This window comes from Mya arenaria, chromosome 11, assembly GCF_026914265.1.
Source record: "Mya arenaria isolate MELC-2E11 chromosome 11, ASM2691426v1".
In the NCBI taxonomy this organism is placed as follows: Eukaryota; Metazoa; Mollusca; class Bivalvia; order Myida; family Myidae; genus Mya; species Mya arenaria.
This window is the reverse complement of record NC_069132.1, coordinates 1,216,937-1,227,790: the sequence shown is the minus strand read 5'-3', so window position 1 is coordinate 1,227,790 and position 10,854 is coordinate 1,216,937. Positions and strand designations below refer to the sequence as shown.

The 10,854-nt window shown below is 32.8% G+C and overlaps 1 long non-coding RNA gene across 2 annotated transcripts; it reads right to left on the bottom strand.

Moving 5' to 3' along the window:
* Positions 1-1,982: 1,982 nt before the first annotated feature.
* LOC128209846 (uncharacterized) lies at positions 1,983-10,331 on the bottom strand. 2 transcript variants are annotated; one of them, XR_008257066.1, is made up of 5 exons: positions 10,236-10,331; positions 8,332-8,425; positions 8,023-8,119; positions 5,823-5,873; positions 1,983-5,584 (listed from the first exon to the last, which is right to left on the bottom strand). It is a non-coding gene; the product is annotated as an uncharacterized LOC128209846 (long non-coding RNA). The 2 variants fall into 2 exon arrangements; XR_008257067.1 differs by lacking the exons at positions 8,023-8,119; positions 8,332-8,425; positions 10,236-10,331 and adding an exon at positions 6,842-6,902.
* Between the last annotated feature and the right edge of the window lie 523 nt (positions 10,332-10,854).

Below are 10,854 nucleotides of genomic sequence, written 5' to 3'. Positions count from 1 at the left end.
TGTTCAAATATGGCCATTTTGATCTCAAGACTTGTGGACGGACGCACACTCTTGATCCGTGTCATCTCAGGTGCCGCCGCTTTAAAATATTGAGAAAAAGGTGTTTTTTACGTCTTGTGTCGGTATAATTGACATACACGGCAAAGTCCCGATAACGGTTTTTAACTTTTTATGGCCAATTTGAGGGATAAGCACACGAATTAAATGGGCTAAAGTATGGTCTTACAAGATGCTTCGAATGGTAGATTGCTAAAAGTCGTGAACACCCGGATCGTGCAGAAAAGGTTCAAGAGCGGGTTCTAAAACCTGGCCAATAAACGGGGGAATGGGCATTTTGGAAATGTATCGTTTAACTCATAAACAAGTTTAAGGCTAATCAGTCATATGCTATCGGAATGGTTACAGCAATAACAACTGAGTTGGAGGGCTATCCGCTTTTCCTAGGCACCAGCTAAAGAGTAGAAACGGTTTAAACCGATGTACCATCTCGGTGCGTATTCAAGAGCGGTTAAGAACACATTGGACAAAAGATGAAAGCCCAAATAGCCTTAAATGCTATAATATTTGGCATTTTCTCTGAGAAAAAACAACATCATGTTACAAAAACGTTCATGTCTGCTTAATTGAAGTGCGGTCGTCCGTCTGTACGAGTAAAATAGGCTTTCAACGCTGACTGCGGCTGGTGAAAACCCTTTTTTGTAATATTGTTCACTATTTTACACCTGGATTTGGACAAACTGCCAGGTCTTAATAGATATGATAATCCAATGCCGACAGAAAGGTCATTTGGACGCTAGAAAATCCGCCGTTATGGATTTTGCAGAAAAAAAGTGCAATGAGTTTTACCATGAATGCCACTTTCTCTTGGAGTAACAACTGCTACCGGGAACCGGGTTATACACATTTACCGGAAATTCTCTGTATTTTTCGGTGTCAAAAAAGATCATGAAAATCTGTTTTATTCTGTTCTGCTGGAAATTTCAATGAAAAAGTCTGTGGTCGGTCAAGCAAAGATTATACAAAGTATAATTCCACGTTAGATCGACCCTCAGCGTACTCGCATGATGAATTGGCCGACAGAATTATAAAATGAGGTTCTGTATACACAACTTTTCACAAAGTTACATTACATTACCTTATTTTTTAAATAAAATATTCTATTAGTCTATGATTTGCAAATTGTTATTTGTCAGTCAAATTTGTACCTATAAGTAAAAACGTTCGACTGCCAAATTCATGTAGCCATAGGTACAATATTGTTTTCTTACATTGAAACGGGGGTTTAAGTTGAATGCCATTTAATCACTTTTATATATAAAGGCAGCAATTCGTATGCAGAAACTGTAGTGTCATTTCAGAAATTATGTCATCGACATTGTGTTTAAGCTCTGTGCTTACCTCTCTTCTTCTTTCAATAAAGTGTGTCACCAATTAATAGGTATCACTGCACTGTTTAATTGTCACTGAGGGGATTGAATTTCATAAAAATGGAAATATTTTTTTGATATTGTCACTTTCTCAAACAATGAAATATCATATTCAAATGATATTCTCAAAATTCACTTCTTTCACAAGGTGAAACATCATGCAACATGATATTGAAATAAACATTTTTCTTTTACTATATCCACAAAAAGATGGCTATAAAATGACTTAATGTACATTCTATATGAAAGTGATTTTATTAAGGATATTGCACCGATGATATTGTGTCCCAGCCCTGTACATACTAAAGTTCAATATAATGCGAGAACAGGAAAATTTTCGAAAAATTATCTTTTATATGTGCACTGTTTGAGATGATCAGATATCTGTTTTATTTCATGGAAATATCTTTTTAAAGCATTGGAAAGCACTCGCTGTTATATACAATGTAGATATGAAAAAACCTCATGGTATACCTTTTCAGGTTCAGTGGGAATCTAAATATGACTATAAAAATCCCTCAACTACTCAATGATCAGCCAAATTCAAACATACCGTAACATGTTCAGTATTTTATTCAATAATATAACATAGTACATTATAATAATTTTTCACAGGTCTATCTATGGCACAATGATGGTTAATGATTACAGAATAACCTAGAACTTAAAAAGAACATATAAAACAAGTTTGATGCTAAAATCACTAATGTTTCTCTTAAAGCTACACTCTCACAGATTTAATGTTTTTACAACTTAATGAAAGTTTCAAGTTACATAAAACATGAAAATCGATAGGAGATAAATGCAGTACTATAAATAAAATATGTATTAAAAATAATACATATTTTTAATACAAAGACACAAATTAAAGAAAGCAGACTGTCAGGCCATGATAAAGATTTGTGGAGACATAACCTCAAAGGCATACAAAGACATAAGACTGTGAGATGCCTTGTTAGTACATTTCAATGATTAAGAATGGATCATTAGTTCCACTAACTCTGACAGAATTTACTTCATATCATCTAACTACTACATAAAATATCAGAGGTCAAATTCTTAGGCAATACTAGCAAGTGCATACGTGCAAAGACACATAGATCATAATATATCCACATTAAACACATTTTTTAAAGATGCACTCTTACTCCCAAAAAGGTTTACCACTACTAATACTATTGTTTTAATATTGTGAAAAGAATTAATGAATGTTGAAAGCAATGGTTCTCATGAAGGATACCGATTTTGATTTGAAAGAAATGTGCATAAAACATGGTGTATCTACCTTATGAGACTATTAAAGTAGATCACAGTAAATCTTTTAGCATTCATCAATCATTAAATATTTTTGCGTTTTCTGTTATTAAATACAGGGTTACAAACTTGCTACCAGTAATAAATATGTTCCATCAATGCATTATTTAGTAAGTAGTTAAAGGTTTATCACTCAAAACATATGTTTGTTATACATATGTATGCATTGATTTTGAATAAGAGTGTCACTTTAACAATTAATTTGATTTAAAAATTACCTGACAAGAATTAGGAGCTTAAGAATATGGAATTTAAAAAAATAATAAAGCAATACTTTTCATAAAATTAAAAGGCAGCAACAACAGTCACAGTATGTTTTAGCATATGCTATTTAAAACAATCTCTCAATATGGTCCAACTCGTACCCTACACATAAAAAGTACAAGTTGTATTTAAAGATAAATTCATGGTAAGTAAACAGCTACAAATTTAAAAGAAGTGACACTCTTATTCAAATTAACATTTTCTGTTTTTTTTTAACAATGTATCTTCTTACATTATGATGTAATATGTGCTTGTCAAAAGCAATAGAAAAATCAATTTAAAAAGTAAACAAGAATCGTGATGTGACAATAATTGTTTTGTTAAGGATTGGCAGAAGAAGTTCAGTTTCAACTGCTGTCTTCTATTTTTATAACAGTGACCTAGATCCTATGCGCCCAAAACACAATCTCATGAAAGTTCTCAATAAACTCTTCCTATATATCAAGTTTGGTCACAGTATATCAACCATAACTTATGGTATTCAGTACCAAAAAGTAATATTTTTTTAGTAACAGTGACATTGACCCTAAGGGGCCCAAGGCATTCGAATGAAAGCTCTCCATTAACTTGTCATATATACCAAGTTTGGTCACACATTGTCACCCCTTACTTATTCAGTACAAACTATAATTGTACTTTTCAGCAATACTGACTTTGACCTAGATCATAACCCAAAACACAATAAACAAGAGCTGTCACAGTATGTGACGAATGCCCCCGAATGTGACATTGACCTACGAACAAGGCCAGTACATGAAAAGTTGATCTTGCCTTTATGTGTCAAATACATATGGCAAGTTATTTTAAATTTCCTCTGAACATAAAAAAATACCACCCATACTTGACAACCTACACTGTTATGTCCTTATATTCAGAATTCCCTTGTGAATAAACACTTAGTGTATCTTTCACCTTAGAGGTAGGGACATGGGTCTTGCACAGGACACGTCGTCTTCGTATGTGGAACACATGTAGCAAGTTATTTTAAAATCTGTCTTTACAAGGGAAAGTTACAGCCCGGACACGACAACCTATACTCTATGCTTATATGCAGCACTCTATGGTGAATAAACACTAAGTGTGACCTTGTCCTTTGAGGTAGGGACACGGGTTTTGCACGCGACACGTCGTCTTGGTATGTGGTACACATGTGGCAAGTTATTTTAAAATCTGTCCATACAAGAGAAAGTTACAGCCCGGACACGACAACCTATACTCTATGTCCTTATATGCAGCACTCCATTGTGAATAAACACTAAGTGTGACCTTGACCTTTGAGGTAGGGACACGGGTCTTGCACGCCACACGTCGTCTTGGTATGTGGAACACATTTGGCAAGTTATTTTAAAATCTGTCCATACAAGGGAAAGTTACAGAGCCGGACGGACGGACGGTGCAATTTTAATATGCCCACCTTCGGGGGCATAAAAAGTCTGTATGAACTTTCATATAAACCAAGTTTGGTCACAATATGTCGACCTTTAAGTTAATCAATACCAGTTCTTTTGCTTTTAATAGTAACTTTGACCTTTATATTGATCCCAGAAGCCTAAAACGCAATCTCATGAAAGGTCTTCATAAAGGCTTCCTACATACGAAGTTTGGTCACTATATGTCAAACCTAGCTAAAATTATTTTACACATAAGGTGACTTTGAAGACCCTTCCACCAGCCCGCCCAAACAATTAGCTTTCAAAAACCCTGTTAAGAATATATAAATGTGCCTGACATAAGAAATAAAAATGAAAAAAGGGCAATAATTTGTATTTAGTTAAAATGGAGTTATGTCACCTTATTGTAAGATGTTCATCATTAATTGTGCAAGGTATTAAGTCCATTGAATGAAGGCTATTGAAGTATTAACCTCATTATGTAATGACCCTGAACAACTGTATGGAGTATTAAGTGACTTTAATGAAGGGTTTTGCAGTTATGAGTGAAAATCCCAACTTGGTCTTAAACTTTAACCGGACGCTAAAGCCAAAGCAGATGCTGAGGCGAGTGGTATAACCCTCCTTATTATTCAAATAGTCCAGCTAAAAATGTTGATAAGGTACATACCAGTTTGATATTTTGTCCATTTAAAAATATAACCACTGGAGGGAAGGCATTTATTAAGTTTTTATGCCAACCCCATACAAAAGCAAATGTGCCTTTTGGGGTGCAAATTAGCAAAAAAGCCCAACCATATATTATTAAAAATCTGCCAAACCCGGTGGTTATATGTTTTAGGAGAATAGCCCTAAGTGTTAATTACACTAAATATCGCCTTATTACAGCTTTGTTATTGACTTAAGACATGAGATGTTTATAATGTGTATTAGAGAGGTCCAATATCTATCGTTTTTGTTTAAGTTTAAGTCCCAGTCTAATCAAGATATCAAACTGGTATGTACCGGTACTCCCATATTTTATTGAAATGATTCCAATAACACCCTTATCTCTGTTACTTAAAAATACAGTTGTCATAACAGAGCCCGTCCTCTTTAAGTCCACATTGGCAGTGAGATTAAATTAAAATGTGATTCTGTTCATTCTTCTTCAAACAGCATTCATCGTGAATCTCGGACATCTTTAATCTATTGGAAATAGAAAGAAGACCTTCATAGAAATTATTTCCATTTTCAGTTTTATGTATTTCATCATTATGGCAATTAAATAATAGTACAAATAATATCAAATTATTATAAAGATGATTTTGACTTCTGTCATCTTCATTGCATCTAATCCATCTACATTATACTATCCTTTTACAATTGACATCTTTTTTAAATATATATATATATATATAAATACTGAATGTCTAATAAACATTACCTGTAAAAGTGTCATGACTTGCACCCATATCTGTTTTAACTGAGTCTGTATCTGAAAAGAGTGCATAAAATCAAAGCTTCACATACAAATTAGCTTCATGTAATAAAGAAATATATAATGATGCTATGAAGACAAACATGCACTTATAATAAACTAGAGGCCTATGTTCTACTGGCTGGGTTTGTGTGGTCAACATCACTGTTTTCGAAAAGAACCAACCCCTTATGGATTCTGAATACTCATTTTTTCATAAAGGCCCATAATCTTATCATTTCAAGGTTTTTTGAAAGGAACCAAGCTCTAATGGATATCAAAATACTGTACAAGTTTCATCAAGATACAATCAAAACTGAAGACTGTATCTTGTTAACCAGCAACTGCTTACTGACACACTGATTTTTTTACTATCAAGGCCCATAATCTAGGCATGCATGGGCGGATCTGGCTGGTTTTCAAAAGGAACCAAGCTCTTATGGATATGTAGATACTGTTCAAGTTCCATCGAGATACAATCAAAACTGAAGGCTGTATCATGTTAACGAGCAACTGCTTACTGACACACTGATTTTTTATACTATCAAGGCCCATAATCTAGGCATGCATGGGCGGATCTGGCTGGTTTTCAAAAGGAACTGAGCTCTTATGGATATGTAAATACTGTACAAGTTTCATCAAGATACAATCAAAACTGAAGGCTGTATCATGTTAAAGAGGAATTGTTTACAGACGCACGGAGGCACATACTACGTACACACTACCATCGCATAAGACTAAATGACTAAACAATAAACCAGTCCATTAGTTGAATAATTAAATTATATGATTTGTAATGTTCAGTCAACATTTAATGTATTGCACAAGCTCATGGTTGTTTAACATGTTAAACTTGTTAGGAATTAAATATCCAGTTAATAAACATATTATTCTTTGGGTTTAATTGCTGTAACGTTTGTTATTCAAATTAAATGACGCAACATGTTCAAATGGTCAATTCAGCCCATTTCTAAATTTACCATTACCTGGTATGTTTGAATTGTGTTGACCAGGTGGATGAGGTTAATGGAGCAATGGATGATAAAGGAACTGATTCAGAAAATTAATTGAAATTAATTCTTCTTGTATATTTATGTTTTTTCCCATTAATGATTTTTAAAAAAAACATAATTTCATTGCTTTTAAAGTATAAGCATGACAGCAAAAACAAATACTATAAATAAGCATATATATGAGAGACTGTCCAAATTTCATTAATCTGCACATTTGTAGAATTCATCATGAAAAATGGGCACATAATATTTGTTCTTTCTGAAGTTAACTGTATTACAAAAATTGTAATCAGATTTTGACTAGATTATGTACTGAACACATATGCCATGTAATAAAATAAAACTATGCCCTACATTCCTGTTTCAGTTCTTGTTTGGAGCACACCCAATATCAATGCAAAAGGTGCATCGCACATTTTTGTTCAAGATACATGTTTACAAGCGGCGCCATGTATAAGGCATTTTGAATAAAAAAAATTTCCTTTTGTAAGTAAATGATTGAACACATCAATGAAATGACATACAGAATTATCATATCAACATTACAACAAGTTTATAATACTACTTGTTTTCCTACCACAGATTCTTCATGTTCTTTATGAAAAAGAAATTAAGAAAGTAGTGTTCATACATTTTGAATTTTTAATCCAGTGTTCTTTCTTACAATGAATGTAGTCAAATTATGTAGGGTTGAAGTATGTAGTTGCATTGAAAACATGAGAAAAGTAATGGGACATAAATCATTCAAAAAATTGTGTGCCTATGACAATCCTTTAAAAGAAAGAAGTTTGGAAGAAATTTATATACATAGAAAAAACATGATTATTTCATTTGTAGTACCGGTAATTCTTTTGCAAGGCCCAGAATCACGCAATGCATATCATTTGGTAAACAACACATTTTTCAGGCATGTGGGAAAAGGCTGTGACCTGTACTTTTGTTTTTAAACTAATATACGATACATTTAAGGAGGTTGCAATTATAAGTAACTTCTACTTCAATGAAATCGGCTCGGGTTCATATAAATCAGAAAAAGAAAGATACAGAAATCGAAATGTTATATACTTAATACTCTGTGTACAGCACTGATGATGATTGAATAACTGGTTATATACAAAACATTCCATATAATTTACATTGCATCAGGGACCCACCATCATCTTCAGTTTAAGGGGTTTCATGCGCTGCAGATCCTTGACGTGTGCAAGCTGCTATTGCCCTTCTCTCCATTTCTATCTCATTGGCTGCAGGCTGAAATTTTTTAGTCTGCTTAGCACATCATAGCCACTTGGCAGAAGGTGGAATGAATTAATATTAACTTCAGTTATTATTATATGCAGTTATGACAGTATACTATCCAATGTTCTTCTATTACTTTTGATGAAAGGTTCTCTTCAAAGGACAAAAATGATAATCACAATTCTAATTGAAAAATATTTGTAAGTCATTACATGTATGTGTACCTTTTTTTCTCACAACAAGAAGTCTGCACAGTTCAAACATTTATACGTTCTTAATGTTGTTACTTGGGATGCCTCCTAGGATGGCTCAAGGCACCTGCAGAGAAACAATACTTGTCAGATAGAATATGCATTCATATAAAACATTGGTTTATACACTCTTTTTTTATCTCACTATTTGGACCAGATATAATACCATAGTTTTATGATAAACATTAGGTTTATCTTTAAAGATCTTCCAACATATATTTATCCATATAAAGCACATAAACAAGGCAACCTGAAACTTAAGGATTTGATAAGAAATCCTCAAGTTTGTAAGCAGACAAAGTTAATTTGGCAATATTTGGACACATTGGTTAGAGTCTCATTGTCAATTAATGAAATAAACAAATGTATGGAATAAAAATACTCTGTCAATCAGACAACAGGTGGGATTTTTCTTGTTGCTTGTGAAAAAATACAAAATACTTAACTGTTGTTTAATGAAATACCTTCTTTTTCATCAGAGGATTGATAATTATAAATCTAAGACAATGTTAAACATTGCATTATCACTAGTGTACGAGAATGATAAAATATATGCTATATTTCAAGCAACTCCAGTTATACCCCATCCCCTAAAGATCAGCCAGTGTTATATACTAGTACCTCTTCTTGACTTTAAGCTGAGAACAGTCATTAACTTTTTTTTCCTTTTCTTCTTTATGCAACAAAGTTTAAAATAAAATTAAGTGCACATTACACATCATTACAAAATATTTGAATTAGCTTGACACATCTACTCTAGCTGTTAAATAGATACATGTGGTTTACTTGTAACATTTTTGCTACCAGTAATAATCAAATATATTATCAGCTTTGACAGGTTATAATTTTCACCTACTGTAAAACCATTTTCAATTTTGTGTGGTATGAATCTCATTCATAATCCCTTGTATTTCCCACGTTTTTACAAATGCATCTAAATCCCATCGGAAAACATCCTCTTGTATACATTGATCGTATACTGAGGGCAATATACCAGTACTATTTTGCAAATATGTTGGTCAGTCAATAACAGTTGATTTGCACTACATCTGAGTGCAATTATTGTTTGTATCAGAATTTTAGGTTTTTATTTTTGTCTTCTTTGATCCAACAATCTGATCAATTCATCAAAAAATGAAAAAAGAAAGATTGAATTAATGCAAGCCATTTAAGTTCAAATTCTATGGAGATTAATTCTGTTACTACTATATATTTTAATGTTTAAAGTAACACTCTTATTCAAAATCAATACAAACGCATGTATAAACAAAAATAAAGTCTAAGTGATAAATCTTTATCTTCTTTCTAAATAATGCATTTATGGTGAATGCTAAAGATTAACTGTGATCTACTATGGTCTCATTGAAATACTGTGATTTCTGCACCTTTCTGTTAATTAAACTTGGTACTTTATACATGAAAACCATAGATTTAAACATTTTTTCATACATTTGGTATATAAAAACAATTGTACCAATTGTGATAAATCTTATTCGGGAGAAAGAGTGTGCCTAGTTTATCATGCAGATTTTTTTTCAAAAGTTTACAAGCAAACTTAAGAGAAAAACATACAAGTACTTTACATAAATGATAAGCATTCTTAGGATAGCAGTAAGCCAGTTACTATCCTCACAAGAGACAATGCTCATCAAGGAATATAAATGCATAGGAGTGATTCAATAAAGTTAGCAACCATCTTTGATTTTGTCAAATCAAATATAGAAATCTCACTTTCAGATAGCTTTGAACATAACTGTAAACGAGAAGTTGAGCTAGACACAGGAAAGGACAGTGCGATTTTAATTTTTTTCACTCTCGGGGGCATAAAAAATACACCTCAGAAATCAGTGAGATAAATTGGTTTTACTTTAACTTACCCATAAGAACTCGATCAGGCCAAAGAACATTTGGATTCCTCTTCACAAAGAATGGTGGGAATGAAAGATGGTGTGTACTGTCCCTTCTGATGCACTGTATACAGGAATGATACATGTCTATTAATCATTGTTATCACTAACTACATGAAACATGGCTTGAAACGGGCCAATTTCAGCACAATTAAGAGAAAATAAATAATATTTATATGACCATAGAAAAATTGTTTGTATTTTGAAAGTCATTTTGAAACTCATATTCTTCACAAAATTGCAGTGTCCATTCATTTTCACTTAAGGCTTGATGGGATAAAATAGTTTTGAAACTATACCATTGAATTGCTTTCAATATTTTGGCTTTCCATGTCAAATATTTATTGTTATCATAGATGCAAATAAGTCATTGCCTTAACACAAAAGTAAGTACCTAAACAAGTAAATAATCAATTGAAAAGAACTCATATTGATAATTGGCTCCAAATGTAATCTTCTGTAAAAATCAACCTTGCCTTTGTGAGCATATCCCTGGATCTTTCCTGTGATGTTCCATCCTGAACATACTTTGGCTTTCACCATTCTGGAAATGCGGACAATGGGCCTGTAACAATTCAAAACAAAATTT